General features: G+C 45.6%; 1 pseudogene; it reads right to left on the bottom strand.

The window, feature by feature from the left end:
* Window positions 1-20,661, bottom strand: part of LOC115170712 (centrosomal protein of 112 kDa-like) — a 185,872-nt pseudogene that overhangs the window by 7,057 nt on the left and 158,154 nt on the right.

Here is a 20,661-nt window from a genome sequence, read left to right as displayed (position 1 = left end):
GAAAGGGAGACATGGGTAATTTAAGAATGAACATTTTCAAACATTTGCAAAAAAAAATATTTTACAGGCTGTAATTTGGGGTGCCAACAAGTAAAAAAAAATGTGTAGAACCCCTGAGAGGGAGGCCGTCATAACAAGATGGCGCCCAGACAAAACACTCAAGACCAAAAAACACCAAACAACGGTCAAATGATCACTGTCCTCATAAGCCACATCCAATGTAAAAGTATTGGGATTCTTTGCAAGCTTTCCATTCAAGTTCCTTGGCTGCATTCTTAATGCATGTACAGTACGTACAGTGCTGTATTTAAGTTACCACAGCAGTAAGGGATATACACACTTCAATCTAAATGACTAGCGCACTCCTGACAACTCCCTCTCCGTTTTCCGTCTCATAGATCAGATTCAGGGTAACTAGTATTCACCAGGCTACACTGCAGGGTGGACTGGAGCCTCTACTCACAGGCTTGAGACTAATCAAAGTAGACAGGCCATGAATGTTTCATTTAATAACTATGAGTACTAGAGAGGGAGCAGAAAGAGAGAGAGAGGATGAGAGGACGAGAGAGAGAGAGAGGACGAGAGAAAGAGAGGACGAGAGAGAGAGGGCGAGAGAGAGAGGGACGAGAGAGAGAGAGCGAGGACGAGAGAGAGAGAGGATGCGAGAGAGAGGACGAGAGAGAGGACGAGAGAGAGAGCGAGAGAGAGCGAGGACGAGAGAGAGAGGATGCGAGAGAGAGGACGAGAGAGAGGACGAGAGAGAGAGCGAGAGAGAGCGAGGACGAGAGAGAGAGGATGCGAGAGAGAGGACGAGAGAGAGGACAAGAAAAGAGAGGACGAGAGAGAGAGCGAGGACAAGAGAGAGGATGTGAGAGAGAGGACGAGATAGAGAGAGGACAAGAGAGAGAGGACGAGAGAGAGGACAAGAAAAAGAGAGAGGACGAGAGAAAGAGAGGACGAGAGAGAGAGCGAGGACAAGAGAGCGAGGACAAGAGAGCGAGGACGAGAGAGAGAGGATGCGAGAGAGAGAGAGAGAGAGAGAGAGAGATGGACGAGAGAGAGAGGACGAGAGAGGACGAGAGAGAGAGAGAGACGAGAGAGAGAGAGAGAGAGGGACGAGAGAGAGAGAGGACGAGAGAGAGAGGACGAGAGAGGACGAGAGAGAGAGAGAGGACGAGAGAGAGAGAGGACGAGAGAGAGAGGACGAGAGAGAGAGAGACGAGAGAGAGAGAGAGGACGAGAGAGAGAGGACGAGAGAGGACGAGAGAGAGAGATGCTGGACGAGAGATGAAGAGGACGAGAGTGCGAGAGGACGAGAGATGGAGGATCATGGAGAGAGGACGGATGAGGACGAGAGAGACGCGGAGAGAGCGATGAGAGAGAGCGAGAGTGACGATTGAGAGCGAGAGAGGAGCGAGAGGAGAGGACGAGAGAGAGAATTGGGAACGAGAGAGAGCGAGAGCGAGGAGCGAGAGGACGAGAGGAGGAGAAGGACGAGAGAGGACGAGGAGAGCGAGCGAGGCCGGAGGAGAGGAGAGGACGAGAGAGGACGAGAGAGAGAGAGAGGACGAGAGAGAGAGAGAGGACGAGAGAGAGAGAGGACGAGAGAGAGAGGACGAGAGAGGACGAGAGAGAGAGAGGACGAGGACGAGAGAGAGAGAGGACGAGAGAGAGAGGACGAGAGAGGACGAGAGAGAGAGAGAGGACGAGAGAGAGAGAGAGGACGAGAGAGAGAGATGATGAGAAAGAGAGGTAGAGGTAAAACAAAAAATAGAGATAAAGAAAGCAAGAAAGGAAGAGGGGATGAGCGAAAAAGATCTCCTAGGGGGTAAGACATTACCCCTTCACTTTTGTTGTCTGACAGCGAGAGGGTATACTGTATAATAGACATGTCTACCTGGCCGCCAGCCTAATGACGTTTCAGACAGCTGTATTAGATCATCGTTAGCCTAGGCGTTGTACTGTAGGACAGACACAAAGAGCTCTAGATCACATTGAGGATCTGCTCTGCAGCTGGAATGCTATGTAATGCGATGTAATGGCTGCAGGTGGACTTAGCCGAATAGCGCCCGTTAGCGGAACACTGCAGTGCTTAATTGTGTTGTACCCTGCTAGGTAAGATGTGAGCTGAATGTACTGCCCGTTTGAAAAGAGAGTATTCTAATACAAGTCTGATTCATGTAAAAAAAAATATATATATATACATTTCATAATACAGTTTCCTACTATGCTAAGCTGATCAAGGGGTCGAAAATGTAGATATTGCCAGATGTTCACTGTCCGTGGAACATGCTGTGGAAGCTTTATTGCTGGAAAAAGTGTCCATAAGCAGAGGTAATTAAACTGTTCTGTGTTCTTTTTCTCTCTTCGTCTCTGTCTGTCTTGTTGTACATGGAACCTGTCTCACATGCATTAATTAAAAAACTCTTAAGGTGTAAATCTGAAAATGAGCAGCTGACACCACATAAACCATTTTCACTGGACTATCTTTTGCTGCCAAGGGGGGTTAGCCTTGCAATCAACAAGTAGTGAGACATATAGCCCTCTATATTTAAATGTTTCAGGTACACTCCGATAGGTGTTTGCGTCACATACAGTATCTTCTATTGACATTATCTTCTATTGTTTGTCCTCATGTGTCTGTTTTTCAGCATAAAGTACTCTGTAGCCACTTAGTGTGGACACCAGGTGAGACCACACACACACAATAACAGTCTCTCTTCTACACTTCATCCCTCTCCCCCTTCTCCCTAAATCCTCTAGGTTATATCAGCTGTTTTGGTGAACCCCTCCCACATCTGAACTGGCTGACACAGAGGGCACAGCATGGTCATAGGCAAGAGGTCACTTGGTCGGGAAAACAGGAAGTATTATTAAAGAGATGCTTACATTGAAATACAGACAGATGTAGTAGTCCCAGAGTTAATGATCCAAGGTCAGTTTTGCATTTCACCTCCTGATGATTATGATGACTGATCGTGTTAGAATAAAAAAAACAAGGCTTAATCATGCTCTCTCTCTATCCATCTGTCTCTCGTCTGCAGGTATGTTTTGATGTGAGAGAGGAAGCCATTCCCATCAATGTACAGGCTACAATGTGGGAATCTCATGCGTGGTAATAACTACAGTACATGTATACAGGACTTGCATCCTTGGCACAATAAAGTTATTATATTATACTCTATCCATAGGCTTCATTAATGCCATTCAGACTTGAAGGTGATACAACAACTATGATAGCTGAGGTTCATAGATTGGTTTGAACATTAGTTCAGAACCTAACGTTTTAGGGGCCATACACAGATCGGCTACATACTGTAGCTAGCTACACATCCATAGGCATTCAGTTATTTTTATCCTCCACTACACAATAAGCAAGTACATAAATAAACCATTTTTCAGGACCCTGTCTTTCTAAGATAATTCGTAAAAAATCTAAATAACTTCACAGATCTTCATTGTAAAGGGTTTAAACACTGTTTCCCATGCTTGTTCAATGAACCATACACAATTAATGAACATGCACCTGTGGAACGGTCGTTAAGACATTAACAGCTTACAGACGGTAGGCAATTAAGGTCAGTTATGAACACATAGGACACTAAAGAGGCCTTTCTACTGACTCTGAAAAACACCAAAAGAAAGATGCCCATGTTCCCTGCTCATTTGCATGAACGTGCCTTAGGCATGCTGCAGGTAGGCATGAGGATTGCAGATGTGGCCAGAGCAATAAATTGCAATGTCCGTACTGTGAGACGCCTAAGACAGCGCTACAGGTAGACAGGACGGACAGCTGATCGTCCTCGCAGTGGCAGACCACGTGTAACAACACCTGCATAGAATCGGTACATCCGAACATCACACCTGCGTGACAGGTACAGGATGGTAACAACTGCCAGAGTTGCACCAGGAACGCACAATCCCTCCATCAGTGCTCAGACTGTCCGCAATAGGCTGAGAGAGGCTAGACTGAGGGCTAGTAGGTCCTCACCAGACATCACTGGCAACAACATTGCCTAACCCACCGTTGCTGGACCAGACATGACTGGCAAAAAGTGCTCTTCACTGACGAGTCGCGAATTTGTCTCACCAGGGGTAATGGTCGAATTCGCGTTCATCGTTGAAGGAATGAGCGTTACACCGAGGTCTGTACTCTGGAGCGGGATCGATTTGGAGGTGGAGGGTTCGTCATGGTCTGGGGCGGTGTGTCACAGTATCATCGGACTGAGCTTGTTGTCATTGCACGCAATCTCAACGCTGTGAGTTACAGGGAAGACATCCTCCTCCCTCATGTGGTACCCTTCCTGCGGTACCCTTCCTGCAGGCTCATCCTGACATGACCCTCCAGCATGACAATGCCACCAGCCATACTGCTCGTTCTGTGTGTGAATCCCTGCAAGCCAGGAATGTCAGTGTTCTGCCATGGCCAGCGAAGAGCCCGGATCTCAAGCCCATTGAGCACATCTGGGACCTGTTGGATCGGAGGGTGAGGGCTAGGGCCATTCCCCCCAGAAATATCTGGGAACTTGCAGGTGCCTTGGTGGAAGAGTGGGGTAACAAGAACTGGCAAATCTGGTGCATTCCACGAGGAGGAGATGCACTGCAGTACTTAATGCAGCTGGTGGCCACACCAGATACTGACTCTTACTTTTGATTTTGACCCCCCCTTTGTTCAGGGAGACATTATTCCATTTCTGTTAGTCACATGTCTGTGGAACTTGTTCAGTTTATGTCTCAGTTGTTGAATCTTATATTCATACAAATATTAACACATGTTAAGTTTGCTGAAAATAAACACAGTTGAAAGTGAGAGGACGTTTCTTTTTTTGCTGAGTTTAGTTAGCTAGCTATGTTACTTCAGCTGCATTGCAAGGCAAGCTTACAGAATTGTACATTCAATTTGCAGTAAATGCTTTAGCTAGCTAGATTCTTTATATCCACTGTTTCACAAGACGACAGCCTGGTTTACTGGTTTTCTCAGGAGTCCCTAAAACATTATACAACATGAATTACAAATTAATTCTCCTGTCATAACACTAGCTAGCTAGCTGGCTAATGTTAGCTAATCAGATAACATGCTAAATAGCAATTTTCGTAAATTAACTTTATGACAAAAATATGCACGAACGTCTGTCTCTACATTAACTAACATATTCCTCTCAATTGTACATGTTTTGCTTGACTCGTTATGACGTTATAACTACTTACATTTGGTTCCACCGTAATGTTTTGTCAGCCGTCTTTGTTGAAGAAAGCCCCAGGGACGGGTGGCTCGCGTCAAATTCGTCATTGGAACCACTCGATATGATTGGTCATATAAAAACCTTGGGACCCAAATGCATAATGAGTGCTCTAACTCCCCCTTGTGGTGGTCTGGAGCAATGACGCCGTGACGCTGGTACCTCTAAGTCCCGCGGTGTAAGATCACAACTTTTAAAAGAGGAACCACTGTAGGCCTGAGGATGGGTAGATATATACACAGCTCATATACACTGATCTTTAAACAACTGGGGAGTGCCTTGGAGACAAAGCTTTAGTGATTATAAGGCTAATGCATGTCTCACCAAGGCGTTGGTTGTCCTGGCTTACTGGGCAATGTGCGGGGGTGGAGAGAGTCAGAGCAGCCATTTTCTATGGCAGCACCTTTGTTGTGGCTAATACACGCTAGCTATGCTAACCCAGACGTAGATGCTACACTACAGTAGGTCAGACAAAGGACCTTGTGAACTATTTTTCCACTTGTGGAATGTCATTCAACACATATGGATGGAATAGAAGTCAATGACATCAGTCAGAACCAGGTCAATTCCATTTCAACTGCAAAACTTGGTGGCAGCGGTGGGATCTGGGATGGTAAGCAGTCTGGGGCTCAGGGTGGTGAGAGCAGGTGAGCAATAGTGAATTGAAATTCACTGAATCTCCCGAGTTGACTGAAGGATCACATCGAACACTCCAGCTGAATATGGAAGCCTTTTTCTGAGAGACATCACTCTTTCTTTCAGTTCTGTTTCTCACAGGCTGTTTTATAACTAATTTATAATATCGCTCCCTCGCTTCAGCTCTCTCTTTCTGAATCCCTCTCTGTACAGTAAAGGCCTGTTTTGTCTTTAGACAGGTGGATGGAGGGATGTGAGGAGAGAAGGCTTTTAAAGAGGCTCCTCGCCGATCACACAGATGTAAGGAACCTTTGAAGACAGTGGCTGATCAAACCTAGGCGCCAGGTTTTGGCCATTGACAGACTCAGGATGTAAAACAGTGCAACTGTTCTCCAAAGCATCCGTCAGAGAGAGAGAGTGAGAGGAACAATCTGACTTTCCACACAGAGACATCGGTTTCATCTCCACCCTCTTTTAAAAGGAAAATAGGAGTTTTTTGTTGTTCCTGATGAAGCGTTAGATTCCATTTTGAAGCTCCTGAGAGAAGCAGAAGTCTTTTAACTTGTTCTCCTCCTTTCCTCTTAAAATGACAACATTTCATCTATATATAGTCTTTAGATTGTGCTGGTGGTTTTGACTTTCCCCCAGCGCTTGATACTGTCTGTCACACACCAAGGTTTTTGACAGCTGCCAGACGAAAGAAACACGGTGTTGACACTTTGAACATTCAAATGAAGTTTGCCACGTAGCTTGAGTTATGCTAATGACGATGGGGGGGCAGGTGGTGCTCGCTGTTGGAAGATTCTGGAGTGACAAAAACCTTGTCAGATACAAGGGGGTACATCAAAAACCACGCCGCTCACAAAGTTTGCACCTCCACATCTCTCAGTTGCACTCTGAGAGTTCGTTGAGAAACGCTTTGAATTCAAAAACGCTTCGCTGCCTTGAAAAAAATAAAGAGCTTCACAGAGAAGTGACTAAAAAAAGGAAGAGCGATAAGAAAAGGGAACAGATCTGTGTGAAGTGCTACAATCCAGGATGGGTTAGTTACTAGTGCAGTGGACTGCACAACACCAGCGGCTGATTGATCTGTAAATAACCAGTGTACTTTTGATTGTCTTCAGACAGACTGAACCTCACCGAGGCAGCCGAGCCGCCATTTTACAGCGGGGAGTCAGAGGGCTCTGGAAGAGGCAGGCAGGAAACATCTGTGTGAAGTCTTGGGCAGAGAAGCTGTTTTAGCGTGTGAGATCAGATTACAAAGACATGTCTTGGCAGATAAACTTGGGCAATATCACTGTAAGGAGGCAGAGAGAGTTAGTGAGCTAGTAGGCCTCAGGTTTTATTAACACACACATCATTCGCACAGACACACACGAACACACACATGCAACACACCAGCCTCTGAGAGCCTCTCTCTCCTCGTAAGGAGGTATAGAGAACAGAGTCTCACTATCACTACACTGAGAGGGCCCATCTCCAGTCAGACACAGACCACCAGGTAAACACAGTCTCAGTGAAGCCGATAGGAATGAGTTCCCTTTAGACATAGTTATAGGCCAGTCTCCCTGACACAGATTGAGTTTGGTCCTAGACTAAACGCATGTTCAATGGAGAATCGTACACGCCTAACACACCTTTGACGATTTGCATAATGAAAGTCTGTACAACCTTGGAAAAAGTTCATCTTGCAGAAGTTTAGGTTAAGAACCTGTCCTTTTAACTACGTCGGATGAGAGGATAAAGCCTCTAGGACTGGGTCAACCACCGGCTGGTGGCCCTACTACCCTAGCACCACTGCCCCATTCTGGGGAGATTTATGTCTGTCCGACATGGAGCTGTTCCAGCAAAGTGTGTGTAAGGGTCACTGGGCGGCTCCCCAGGACCAAGAGTTGTCTCCATTGGTACATAACAGCCTGGAGGTACACAGGCCCAGCCAGAGACAGAGAGACCACCAGCCAGCCTGCTACGTGGTGATTACTGCCTTTCTTCTCCATGTGTGTCAAGGTCAAAGCAGACCTGTGATTACAGAGCTCACAGGGGCCATGGCTCCGGGGCTGGTGTGTGTCTGTGTGTGCGGTGGTTCAGGATTCCCTCTGAACATTCCTGCCCCACAGTGCTGGCATTTGAAGCCGGATCTCGAGGAATTTGGAAAACCTCTGCCTCTGAACTAGGGGTTGGGAAGAATAGAGGGGAGAGAGAGGAAGAGGAGAAAAAAGTCCTGTTTCTGTTCTATGGTGGGGGGGGGGTGAACTGGAGCAGGGGGTGAAACTGAAGGTTGAGGTAGGGGGTTGAGGTAGAGGGGTGAAGTAGAGGATTTAAGTAGAGTGGGTGAGGTACAGGGGTGAGGTAGAGGGTTGGGGTGATGTAGAGGGTTGGGAGTGAGGCTAATGGTTGGGGGTGAGACTGACGAGTGAAGTTGTTGAGGGGTAAGTCTGAGGGGTGAAGTTGAGGATTGAGTCTAGATTTACATTACATTTAAGTCATTTAGCAGACGCTCTTATCCAGAGCAACTTACAAATTGGTGGATTCACCTTATGATATCCAGTGGAACAACCACTTTACAATAGTACATCTAGATCTTTTAAAGGGGGGGGTTAGAAGGATTACTTTATCCTATCCTAGGTATTCCTTAAAGAGGTGGGGTTTCAGGTGTCTCCGGAAGGTGGCGATTGACTCCGCTGTCCTGGCGTCGTGAGGGAGCTTGTTCCACCATTGGGGTGCCAGAGCAGCGAACAGTTTTGACTGGGCTGAGCGGGAACCGTGCTTCCTCAGAGGTAGAGAGGCGAGCAGGCCAGAGGTGGATGAACGCAGTGCCCTTGTTTGGGTGTAGGGCCTGATCAGAGCCTGAAGGTACGGAGGTGCCGTTCCCCTCTAAGGGGTGAGGGGGTGAAGTTGACGGGTAAGTCTGAGGGATGAGGGGGTGAAGTTGAGGATTGAGTCTGGGGGTGAGGGGGTGAAGTTGAGGGGTGAGTCTGAGGGTTGAGGGGGTGAAGTTGAGGGGTGAGTCTGAGGGTATGAAGTTGAGGGGTGAGTCTGAGGGTATGAAGTTGAGGGGTGAGTCTGAGGGATGAGGGGGTGAAGTTGAGGGGTGAGTCTGAGGGATGAGGGGGTGAAGTTGAGGGATGAGGGGGTGAAGTTGAGGGGTGAGTCTGAGGGATGAGGGGGTGAAGTTGAGGGTTGAGGTTGAAGGTGAGAAGAGGGAATATGTTACCTACTCCTGGTTCTCTAACTCTTTGTTCAGCAGTTTCTTCTCAGAGGAGTGCAGCTGCCTCTGGAGATTCTCCACCTTCTCCTGCAGAACCTAGAGAGACAGAAAAGGGAGAGCGCATTTGAATAAGGGATAATGGGAGAGAGAAAGAGAGGTTGGAGAACAATAAAGTTTAAAAAAAGAGAGAAAGAAAGAGGACAGAGATAAATGACAAATGATAGAGAGATGAAAAAGAAAAAGAGGAGAGAGAGAAGGCAGAAAGAGAGATGTGATTCTCAGATTAACAGTGTATTAAAAGGCTGATGATAAAGTGGTGACAGTCATTATTGGAAAGCTGGGCTCATTACCCAGAGTCATTCACAAGGAGATAGAGAGAGAGGCACACAGGGAATTAACTACTGTTAACTGTCTGGGCTTTAAACATCACACACACTTCTCTTGTGAATACATTTTGGATCATTATATTAGTGCAGTTTCAGATATGAACATTGAACACTACACCTGCATTATGAGTGTAGGTTGGGTACTAGATACCTGAGATTCAAACAGTTTACCAGGGATTCTACCAGGGTGTACAATGCCCTCCATGAATCTACCGACAGTACTGCTGGGCTGGCATACAAAAACTACTGTATGGCATAAATACCAGTAAAGGAAGGCTTCCATATCTAAGCAGTGTATTATTTTGCATCCCCAAACTCTGAGTAGAATATAAAGGACTAAGCCTTGTTCACATTGGCAGGTTAAAGTGACTCAAATCCAATTTTTTGGCATATCAGATTCTAATCTGTTCTTTTCATGCAATCTGAACAGCCAAAAAGCTTGAATCAGATATTTCATGCCAGATTTCAAACCACCTTCATAGGTGGTTTGAAGTCAGATATACACTGCTCAAAAAAATAAAGGGAACACTTAATCAACACAATGTAACTCCAAGTCAATCACACTTCTGTGAAATCAAACGGTCCACTTAGGAAGCAACACTGATTGACAATAAATTTCACATGCTGTTGTGCAAATGGAATAGACAACAGGTGGAAATTATAGGCAATTAGCAAGACACCCCCAATAAAGGAGTGGTTCTGCAGGTGGTGACCACAGACCACTTCTCAGTTCCTATGCTTCCTGGCTGATGTTTTGGTCACTGTTGAATGCTGGCGGTGCTTTCACTCTAGTGGTAGCATGAGACGGAGTCTACAACCCACACAAGTGGCTCAGGTAGTGCAGCTCATCCAGGATGGCACATTAATGCGAGCTGTGGCAAGAAGGTTTGCTGTGTCTGTCAGCGTAGTGTCCAGAGCATGGAGGCGCTACCAGGAGACAGGCCAGTACATCAGGAGACATGGAGGAGGCCGTAGGAGGGCAACAACCCAGCAGCAGGACTGCTACCTCCGCCTTTGTGCAAGGAGGAGCAGGAGGAGCACTGCCAGAGCCCTGCAAAATGACCTCCAGCAGGCCACAAATGTGCATGTGTCTGCTCAAACGGTCAGAAACAGACTCCAGGAGGGTGGTATGAGGGCTCGACGTCCACAGGTGGGGGTTGTGCTTACAGCCCAACATCGTGCAGGACGTTTGGCATTTGCCAGAGAACACCAAGATTGGCAAATTCGCCACTGGCACCCTGTGCTCTTCACAGATGAAAGCAGGTTCAAACTGAGCACATGTGACAGACGTGACAGAGTCTGGAGACGCCGTGGAGAACGTTCTGCTGCCTGCAACATCCTCCAGCATGACCGGTTTGGCGGTGGGTAAGTCATGGTGTGGGGTGGCATTTCTTTGGGGGGCCGCACAGCCCTCCATATGCTCGCCAGAGGTAGCCTGACTGCCATTAGGTACCGAGATGAGATCCTCAGACCCCTTGTGAGACCATATGCTGGTGCGGTTGTCCCTGGGTTCCTCCTAATGCAACACAATGCTAGACCTCATGTGGCTGGAGTGTGTCAGCAGTTCCTGCAAGAGGAAGGCATTGATGCTATGGACTGGCCCGCCCGTTCCCCAGACCTGAATCCAATTGAGCACATCTGGGAGATCATGTATCGCTCCATCCACCAACGCCACGTTGCACCACAGACTGTCCAGGAGTTGGCGGATGCTTTAGTCCAGGTCTGGGAGGAGATCCCTCAGGAGACCATCCGCCACCTCATCAGGAGCATGCCCAGGCATTGTAGGGAGGTCATACAGGCACGTGGAGGCCACACATACTACTGAGCCTCATTTTGACTTGTTTTAAAGACATTACATCAAAGTTGGATCAGCCTGTGGTGTGGTTTTTCACTTTAATTTTGAGTGTGACTCCAAATCCAGACCTCCATGGGTTGATAAATTGGATTTCCATTGATTATTTTTGTGTGATTTTGTTGTCAGCACATTCAACTATGTAAAGAAAAAAGTATTTAATAAGATTATTTCATTCATTCAGATATAGGATGTGTTATTTTAGTGTTCCCTTTATTTTTTTGAGCAGTGTAAATCTGATTCCTGGCCATGTGACTTGTCTGAACGGTCAAATCTGATTTATTTGCGCTAAAGTGGTTTTTAGACTGTTATTTGGCATATCTTGTAGCTTGCTAGCTACTCTGTTGACAGTTTGACAAGAACCCCCTTCCTCGGGTGAACGTTTTGGTTTTTGCCCTAACACTACACAGCTGATTCAAATAATCAAAGCTTGATGATGAGTTGGTTATTTGAATCAGCTGTGTAGTGCTAGGGCAAAAACCAAAACATGCACCCATGGGGGGGCCCGGGACCGAGTTTGGGAAACCCTGAACTAGTTGACTGCTGGGGCTTGCCAAAAACAACTTGTTTTGAAAGTTGGATCATCTTATCATTTGAGGCTTTAAAAGTGTTCTTACAGTATGATTTTGAACATTGAAAGCAACTGGGACACGTTCATGGCAGTCACTGTTGTCACCTTAGCTTGCTACATAACTTCTGAGTGATAGGAACCACGAGCATCAACACCAATCAGCCTACACCACTGCGCACACACCTGTCGTTACTATGACAACTAGCATAGCCATGTCACCAAATGACTGCCGTCTGAACCGATCTGGTCACTTGTAACTTTCTTTTTGGACAGTCAGTATTCCAAAACAGATTGGAAAAACAAAACTGATTTGAGCATTAAGGACTGCAGTGTGAACAAGGCTTTAGAGGTTTGTGTGAAGAATAGCAGAAGAAGAGGATAGGAGAAAAGAACAGAATAGCAGAGGAGAAGAGGATAGGAGAAAAGAACAGAATAGCAGGAGAAGAGGATAGGAGAAAAGAACAGAATAGCAGAGGAGAAGAGGATAGGAGAAAAGAACAGAATAGCAATGGAGAAGAGGATAGGAGAAAAGAACAGAATAGCGGAGGAGAAGAGGATAGGAGAAAAGAACAGAATAGCAGGAGAAGAGGATAGGAGAAAAGAACAGAATAGCGGAGGAGAAGAGGATAGGAGAAAAGAACAGAATAGCAGGAGAAGAGGATAGGAGAAAAGAACAGAATAGCGGAGGAGAAGAGGATAGGAGAAAAGAACAGAATAGCGGAGGAGAAGAGGATAGGAGAAAAGAACAGAATAGCAGAGGAGAAGAGGATAGGAGAAAAGAACAGAATAGCGGAGGAGAAGAGGATAGGAGAAAAGAACAGAATAGCAGGAGAAGAGGATAGGAGAAAAGAACAGAATAGCGGAGGAGAAGAGGATAGGAGAAAAGAACAGAATAGCAGAGGAGAAGAGGATAGGAGAAAAGAACAGAATAGCAGAGGAGAAGAGGATAGGAGAAAAGAACAGAATAGCAGAGGAGAAGAGGATAGGAGAAAAGAACAGAATAGCAGAGGAGAAGAGGATAGGAGAAAAGAACAGAATAGCAGAGGAGAAGAGGATAGGAGAAAAGAACAGAATAGCGGAGGAGAAGAGGATAGGAGAAAAGAACAGAATAGCGGAGGAGAAGAGGATAGGAGAAAAGAACAGAATAGCAGGAGAAGAGGATAGGAGAAAAGAACAGAATAGCAGAGGAGAAGAGGATAGGAGAAAAGAACAGAATAGCAGAGGAGAAGAGGATAGGAGAAAAGAACAGAATAGCAGAGGAGAAGAGGATAGGAGAAAAGAACAGAATAGCAGAGGAGAAGAGGATAGGAGAAAAGAACAGAATAGCAGAGGAGAAGAGGATAGGAGAAAAGAACAGAATAGCAGAGGAGAAGAGGATAGGAGAAAAGAACAGAATAGTGGAGGAGAAGAGGATAGGAGAAAAGAACAGAATAGCAGAGGAGAAGAGGATAGGAGAAAAGAACAGAATAGCAGAGGAGAAGAGGATAGGAGAAAAGAACAGAATAGCAGAGGAGAAGAGGATAGGAGAAAAGAACAGAATAGCAGGAGAAGAGGATAGGAGAAAAGAACAGAATAGCAGAGGAGAAGAGGATAGGAGAAAAGAACAGAATAGCAGAGGAGAAGAGGATAGGAGAAAAGAACAGAATAGCAGAGGAGAAGAGGATAGGAGAAAAGAACAGAATAGTGGAGGAGAAGAGGATAGGAGAAAAGAACAGAATAGCAGGAGAAGAGGATAGGAGAAAAGAACAGAATAGTGGAGGAGAAGAGGATAGGAGAAAAGAACAGAATAGCAGGAGAAGAGGATAGGAGAAAAGAACAGAATAGCGGAGGAGAAGAGGATAGGAGAAAAGAACAGAATAGCAGAGGAGAAGAGGATAGGAGAAAAGAACAGAATAGCGGAGGAGAAGAGGATAGGAGAAAAGAACAGAATAGCGGAGGAGAAGAGGAGTGTAGAGGACTGTTTTCCTCTCCTGCTGTAACTGATGGCAGTGGAAAGAAAGAAAGGCTCCTGAACCAGATGTCACACACACACACACACACACACACACACACACACACACACACACACACACACACACACACACACACACACACACACACACACACACACACACACACACACACACACACACACGTGTTAACTTCACCTTCGATTAGGCCTCACGACAACCAGAGCACACATGCACACACGGTAAGTCCACTGGTATGGGTGTTGATGGGGGCTGTGTGTGTGGCAGAGAGGCACTGCTAAGCATCAGCATTATGACACTCCCTGCAGTCTGTGTGTGTGTGTGTGTGTGTGTGTGTGTGTGTGTGTGTGTGTGTGTGTGTGTGTGTGTGTGTGTGTGTGTGTGTGTGTGTGTGTGAATGAATGAGTAAGGCAGGTGTTCCCATCCATTCCCATGGTTGAGGGAAATATAGCTCAGGTAATAACCATGACTGACTGGTGATATACAGTCCATCCACTTAACATAAATGACTAACACCATGTAGGTTTACCATGAACTGCAGCTCCTGGGAAGCACAACCCTAACACATTGAACACAGATCACGAAAAGGCCAAATGCTGGGTAACACTTTATGTACCTACAATGATATTATTAACTACAGTTATTACTGTGTAGTTACATGGGTATAAGGGTTAACTTAAGATAAAGTGTTACATCAAACTATCTTTCTTCAAACTGTCTATCCCTTCCCACAATATTATGAGACAACAGACGTCAAAAACAAGTGCAAAGATCTGAATTCAAAGCTCAGTCAAATTTCCATGGTTGAAAGTAACTTTAGGAATGATGATGCGGCCGCCAGTACACATTCCGCTTCCAAGAAGTGGTTCTGTTTATTAATGCATTAAAAGGATCCGTCTGCTTCCCGCGTTTTGAACTGGACCCTTCCTGTTCTAAGTCAACACAGTCTGTCGCCCAAATGACACCCTATTCTCTATCTAGTGCACTACTTTTGACCAGAGCCCTGGGCAATTCCCTATGGGCCCTAGTCAAAAGTAGTGCACTAAATAGGGAATATGGTTCCATTTGGGACTCTGCCACAGAGACTCACTGGACGAGGTGAATAAGTGTATTGGCAGATGAATATGATACTGGTTGATGTTATTCTATTAATCAGGCTCTGTCTTCTCCAGTCACGATCCTCTCTACTTCCTTCTGATCACATCAAACACTTCCCTCCAACTGACTTGTTTACAATTACCATAAAACTTCAATTAGCCGGGCATCGGCACACATTTCAGCAAACAAACGGCTGTTCCAAACAAACGGCTGTTCCAAATAAACGGCTGTTCCAAATAAACGATGGGTCTAAATGTGTAACGTATACGCTGGGAGTCAGGAAGCAGATGCAGAAGGTGAGTTTAATGAATAAGGCAGATAAAGGAGAAGCGTACAGGACGTGACCAAAACCAATACTGTCTGATGAGGCTACTGAGGGCTAAATAAAGGGAGAGTAATTAAGGTGATGATGAGGTCCAGCTGTGCGTAATGATGGGGAGCAGGTGTGCGTAATGATGGTTGCCAGGACCGGTGGTTAGTAGACCGGTGACGTCGAGCGCTGGAGCGGGAATAGGCATGACAAAACTGTTTATGAGCTTACCATGGACACAGCTCTGATATTCTCACGGTCATGTGCATTCAAATGTTATGTTATTTTATTCTGTCATCGTTGCTAGCCATGGTGCCACCAAATAATGTATGGTGCTGAAGCACAAAAAGGGGGGTGTATGATAGTGTATGCTAATAATCGGAAAGCAAGTACAGGGAGTGAATTTAATAAATAAACAAACATGGAACAAAACAAGAAACATGAGTAGCGTACAGACATGAAACATATAAACAGATGACACCTGAGGAAAGAACCATAGGGAGTGACAGATATAGAGGAGGTAATCAGGAAGGTGATGGAGTCCAGGTGAGTCTCATGAGGCGCAGGTGCACGTAACGATGGTGATGATCGTTGAGTAAACCATCGACAACGAGTGCCAGAGAGGAGGAGCGGGAGTAGAGGTGACAGATAGGCAGCCTAGTCTTTCCAAGTCTGATGTGCTTATCTTTCTTATTATAATGTTTATATTGGCCATACTGGTCAAAATAAACAGTGTGGTAGTCTTTTCAAAATGTTATTGAGCAAAAGCTGTGTGCATTAAGGAAATAGAAGCCTGGCTCTAATAGAAGCCTGTCTCTAATAAGCGCCGGTTGTGTTTAGTGATTAAAGAAAATAAACGGCCAAACTATTAATTTAAGTTTTACGGTATCCAACTTGCCTCGCATTTCATCAGTTCAAGATTGTTTGATTGCTAGTCTAAGGCTTGAACTTATTAGCTTCTGGTCACGTTTTACTGTAATTGGGGTGTTGTGTTCATGGACTTTGTAGCATGGTTAATATGAACCGTGTGATACATCATCTATGTGATGTTACACACAGAGGTTATGTGTGAGGTGACATACCTCTGGGATAGGAATAGCAAGGGTGTAGAGAACGAGACTCTCTCTCACTCACACACACACACCCTTTTCCTGAGGATAGCCCAATTACCCCACCATGTCACCCCCCCTTTGGACCCCCCCCTCCCATCCAGGCATGACAGACCCCCCCCCTTCCCCATTCCCAGCACCATGACAGCGTTTCCTGAACGTCTGAGTGAAGGCTTCTTGGAAGAGATGAAGAGCGTGCTGACTGTACTCTGATCTCTCTTTCATCTGGTTGATGAAACACTACAGGGCCAGAGCATCACTGCACAAACGCATCAGTCATGGAAGGAATCATTAATAGATGCATGATAACGAATGACTCCATGGCATCATGGCATCATAATGGAATCACTGTATGAATCAGACAGACCTTCCTACAGGCCTCTTCACTGATCACCATCACATACATGTGACAAATAACATTTGATTTGATCCATCCTCATCCTCTCCTGAAGTAAAAAATCATGGATAAGTCTCAAACCACGCCCTATTCCCTATGTAGTGCACTTCTTTTGATATCTGGTCACACTACTTTTGACCTCTGATTAAAAGTAGTGCACTATATATTACGGAATAGGGTGCCATTTGAGAACAAGAGATGGTCTGTCTAGGAGTTGCAGTATCTGAAGATTGTTCCTTGATTGTTCCTCAAAAATTCTATAGAATATAAACACAAGATACAATAGAATAGATCCAATTCAACTGTTGTGGAGGATATGGGTGATCCTTCCATCCAGACTCCATACTACTGTACCATAGCCTGAGGACCAGGAGAGTCCCTCCTCAGTCTGGTTACCCCAGTGATCCTGCTCTCCCCCTGGGCACAGATCTCTAGGCTCAGCCTCTCACTGTTCTGAAGGGATAAAACTGGAACAGGGCCTGATCCATGGAACCTTACTGAGAAGAAACATCCTCCCCATTCCCAAACCTGCTCCCACTGCACAGATCTCACCCAGAGGCCATCCAGATTCCCCACCCCTGCTTGATCCTAGATACACCTTAGATACCCCATCTGTTTCCAAAAACTTTGAAGATGTGTTATGGTTAGAGCCTCTCCCAGATGCTACATCTGTGATCCATCTCTCCCTCTATCTTCATCTCTCTCCTTCTCTCTCACACACACTCATTCATTCTCTCCATCCCTCCCTCTCTCCTTCTTCCTCTCTATCTGCCTGTGAATGTGTGATTTTCTATGGAGGATAATTCCAAAGCGTCTCCAGATGGGTTAGGGTGATATGGTCTCAGCCATCCAGACTGGAATCAACAGACGTGGCAAATTCTATTTCCTGAGGGAGAGGATGAGGAAGGAGAAAGAGGGAAGGAAGAGGAGGAGCGGTATAGGGAGATGTGGGAGGAGAGAGAAGATGGAGAAGAGAAGGGAGAGGGAGAAAGAAAGAAGGGAGAGGAGGAAGAGGAGGACGGCAGGGCCACTGCTGGAAGGTCCTTCTCCCCTCTGTATCCGCAGTGTACTTCTTTCTAAAGTGGAAGTTTGGCTCAAAGCATTACCTCACACACATAAACCAACACACTCCTCAAAGCATTACCTCACACACATAAACCAACACACTCCTCAAAGCATTACCTCACACACATAAACCAACACACTCCTCAAAGCATTACCTCACACACATAAACCAACACACTCCTCAAAACATTACCTCACACACATAAACCAACACACTCCTCAAAGCATTACCTCACACACATAAACCAACACACTCCTCAAAGCATTACCTCACACACATAAACCAACACACTCAAAACATTACCTCACACACATAAACCAACACACTCCTCAAAGCATTACCTCACACACATAAACCAACACACTCCTCAAAGCATTACCTCACACACATAAACCAACACACTCCTCAAAGCATTACCTCACACACATAAACCAACACACTCCTCAAAGCATTACCTCACACACATAAACCAACACACTCCTCAAAGCATTACCTCACACACATAAACCAACACACTCCTCAAAACATTACCTCACACACATAAACCAACACACTCCTCAAAGCATTACCTCACACACATAAACCAACACACTCCTCAAAGCATTACCTCACACACATAAACCAACACACTCCTCAAAGCATTACCTCACACACATAAACCAACACACTCCTCAAAGCATTACCTCACACACATAAACCAACACACTCCTCAAAACATTACCTCACACACATAAACCAACACACTCCTCAAAGCATTACCTCACACACATAAACCAACACACTCCTCAAAGCATTACCTCACACACATAAACCAACACACATAACCAACACACTCCTCAAAGCATTACCTCACACACATAAACCAACACACTCCTCAAAGCATTACCTCACACACATAAACCAACACACTCCTCAAAGCATTACCTCACACACATAAACCAACACACTCCTCAAAGCATTACCTCACACACATAAACCAACACACTCCTCAAAACATTACCTCACACACATAAACCAACACACTCCTCAAAGCATTACCTCACAAGTTCTAAAGGTGAGAGTATAAAATCAAACAAAATCTCACACACACACGAGACCCGAGTCATCTTTCCTGGGTGGTCTCCTCCTGCAAAGATAAGGCCAGTTCGCTTCCCTCGGGTGAACTAAAATCAACAGCAGAGAGAACAAGAAGGGGAAGAAAAGCAGCAGTGGCTGTCTTCATGTTTCTATTTGCAGTATGCTGTCAGAAGGTTTCTCAGAGTCAGATTAAAGAGATACTCTGATGACCCTGAGGTGGTCCTCTGTAGCTCAGTTGGTAATGGCTCTTGCATTGCCAGAATAGTGGGTTCGATTCCCGAGGCCACCTATACATAACAAATGTATGACCGCACGACTGTAGGTCGCTTCAGATAAAAGTGTCTGCTAAATGACATTGAATTGAAGAGTTAGCTAGGCAGACCTACTGCAGACTGACTGCTGCAGGAGGAACCTCCAACTGGCAGTACAGCCTCAGGGCAGCTAGATCACACAGACACACACGGAAAAGCGCATGCCCGCACACAATACAAAATGTACACATGCACGGCCAAACATGTACACACAGAGACACACCATCAATTGTACCCACACACACTCTGTGTGGGTGTATCTACATGTGTGTGTACACTGTGGCCTGAGCTCTGAGCCTATCAAAATAGAACAGAGAAAAATAAGAGATAATTGAAAGCGTGATGGAGAGATCAGTCACTGTGAAGTCTTGTAACAAAGTAAACCTACTGCAGCTAAGCCACACTCACAGAGGAAGAACCCTGCTCTCTGTACCTGTCACCTCAAGGTGCTGGCTGCTGTAGTGTCACAGTTGAAAGGGAAAAAGCTTGTATATATACTGTATTCGTGCATACATCCAGGTTTATTGCAGGCGTTCAAGAGAGTCCCAAGCCATATATCAAGAGTCGACTATACTGTTGCCCTTTACACTCTTACCCGTAAACGGCTTCAAAATGGCAGATTTGGACACTAATAAGCTCCTAAATTGGAACGTAGTGGCTGCACAGTAACATGCTATACATGACGTCAGAGTACTGGCTCTGCGCTTCACAGCTCTGTATGTGTTTTGACTAACAGCCATTTTGAACTTGAGCACCACGCACGACATGCAGTTGCCCCACGGGCCCATCCCTCTCGGTAATTGGGCCATTTGTTTTGTCTGAGTGAGGAGAATGCTGTAAACGAAGAGGACGATGTATTTTGAAAGATGAGACATTGAGGTCCAAATGTGCACTTCACATCTCCAAATCATAAAACTCATGTCATACACAGTGTCATCGCTATTAATCACTATGTTTGATGTACAGTTACAAGATGACATGGCGTCAGACCCTGGGTTGTTCTGAACACAATGAGCCCGTTTGTCTATTGTGAAGAAATTGCCGCAGCACACGCACCTGAATGTACTGATGACTCCGTTCTATGCGCACCAGAATGATCTGTTTCTCTGAATTGCCCTGTGAAAGCCTAACACTAAGACTGTATCTTAGCTAGTCATGTTGCCAATAGAACGAGTGTTGAAATGATGCCCATGTGACCCAGATTGAGACTTCTAATGGACTGGTTTTGGATTGCGTAAACAACAGTTATTGTGTGATGGCGAAGAGGGAGGGTTGTGTTCCAAACAAAACAACTTGCTCTAGTTCTTCAACAACACAGCTAGGAGAGCTCAAAAAATACCTTCTAGTTCAAGATTCTTCTTTGAGTCATAAAAGTGCATTGAATTTGCTTAGGAACTGTGCACACATTGGAGAGGTGAGTGGCTACTTGG

This window comes from Salmo trutta, chromosome 32, assembly GCF_901001165.1.
Source record: "Salmo trutta chromosome 32, fSalTru1.1, whole genome shotgun sequence".
Taxonomy (NCBI): Eukaryota; Metazoa; Chordata; class Actinopteri; order Salmoniformes; family Salmonidae; genus Salmo; species Salmo trutta.
The sequence above is the reverse complement of the archived record's forward strand: the minus strand, read 5'-3'. Positions and strand labels throughout refer to the sequence as shown.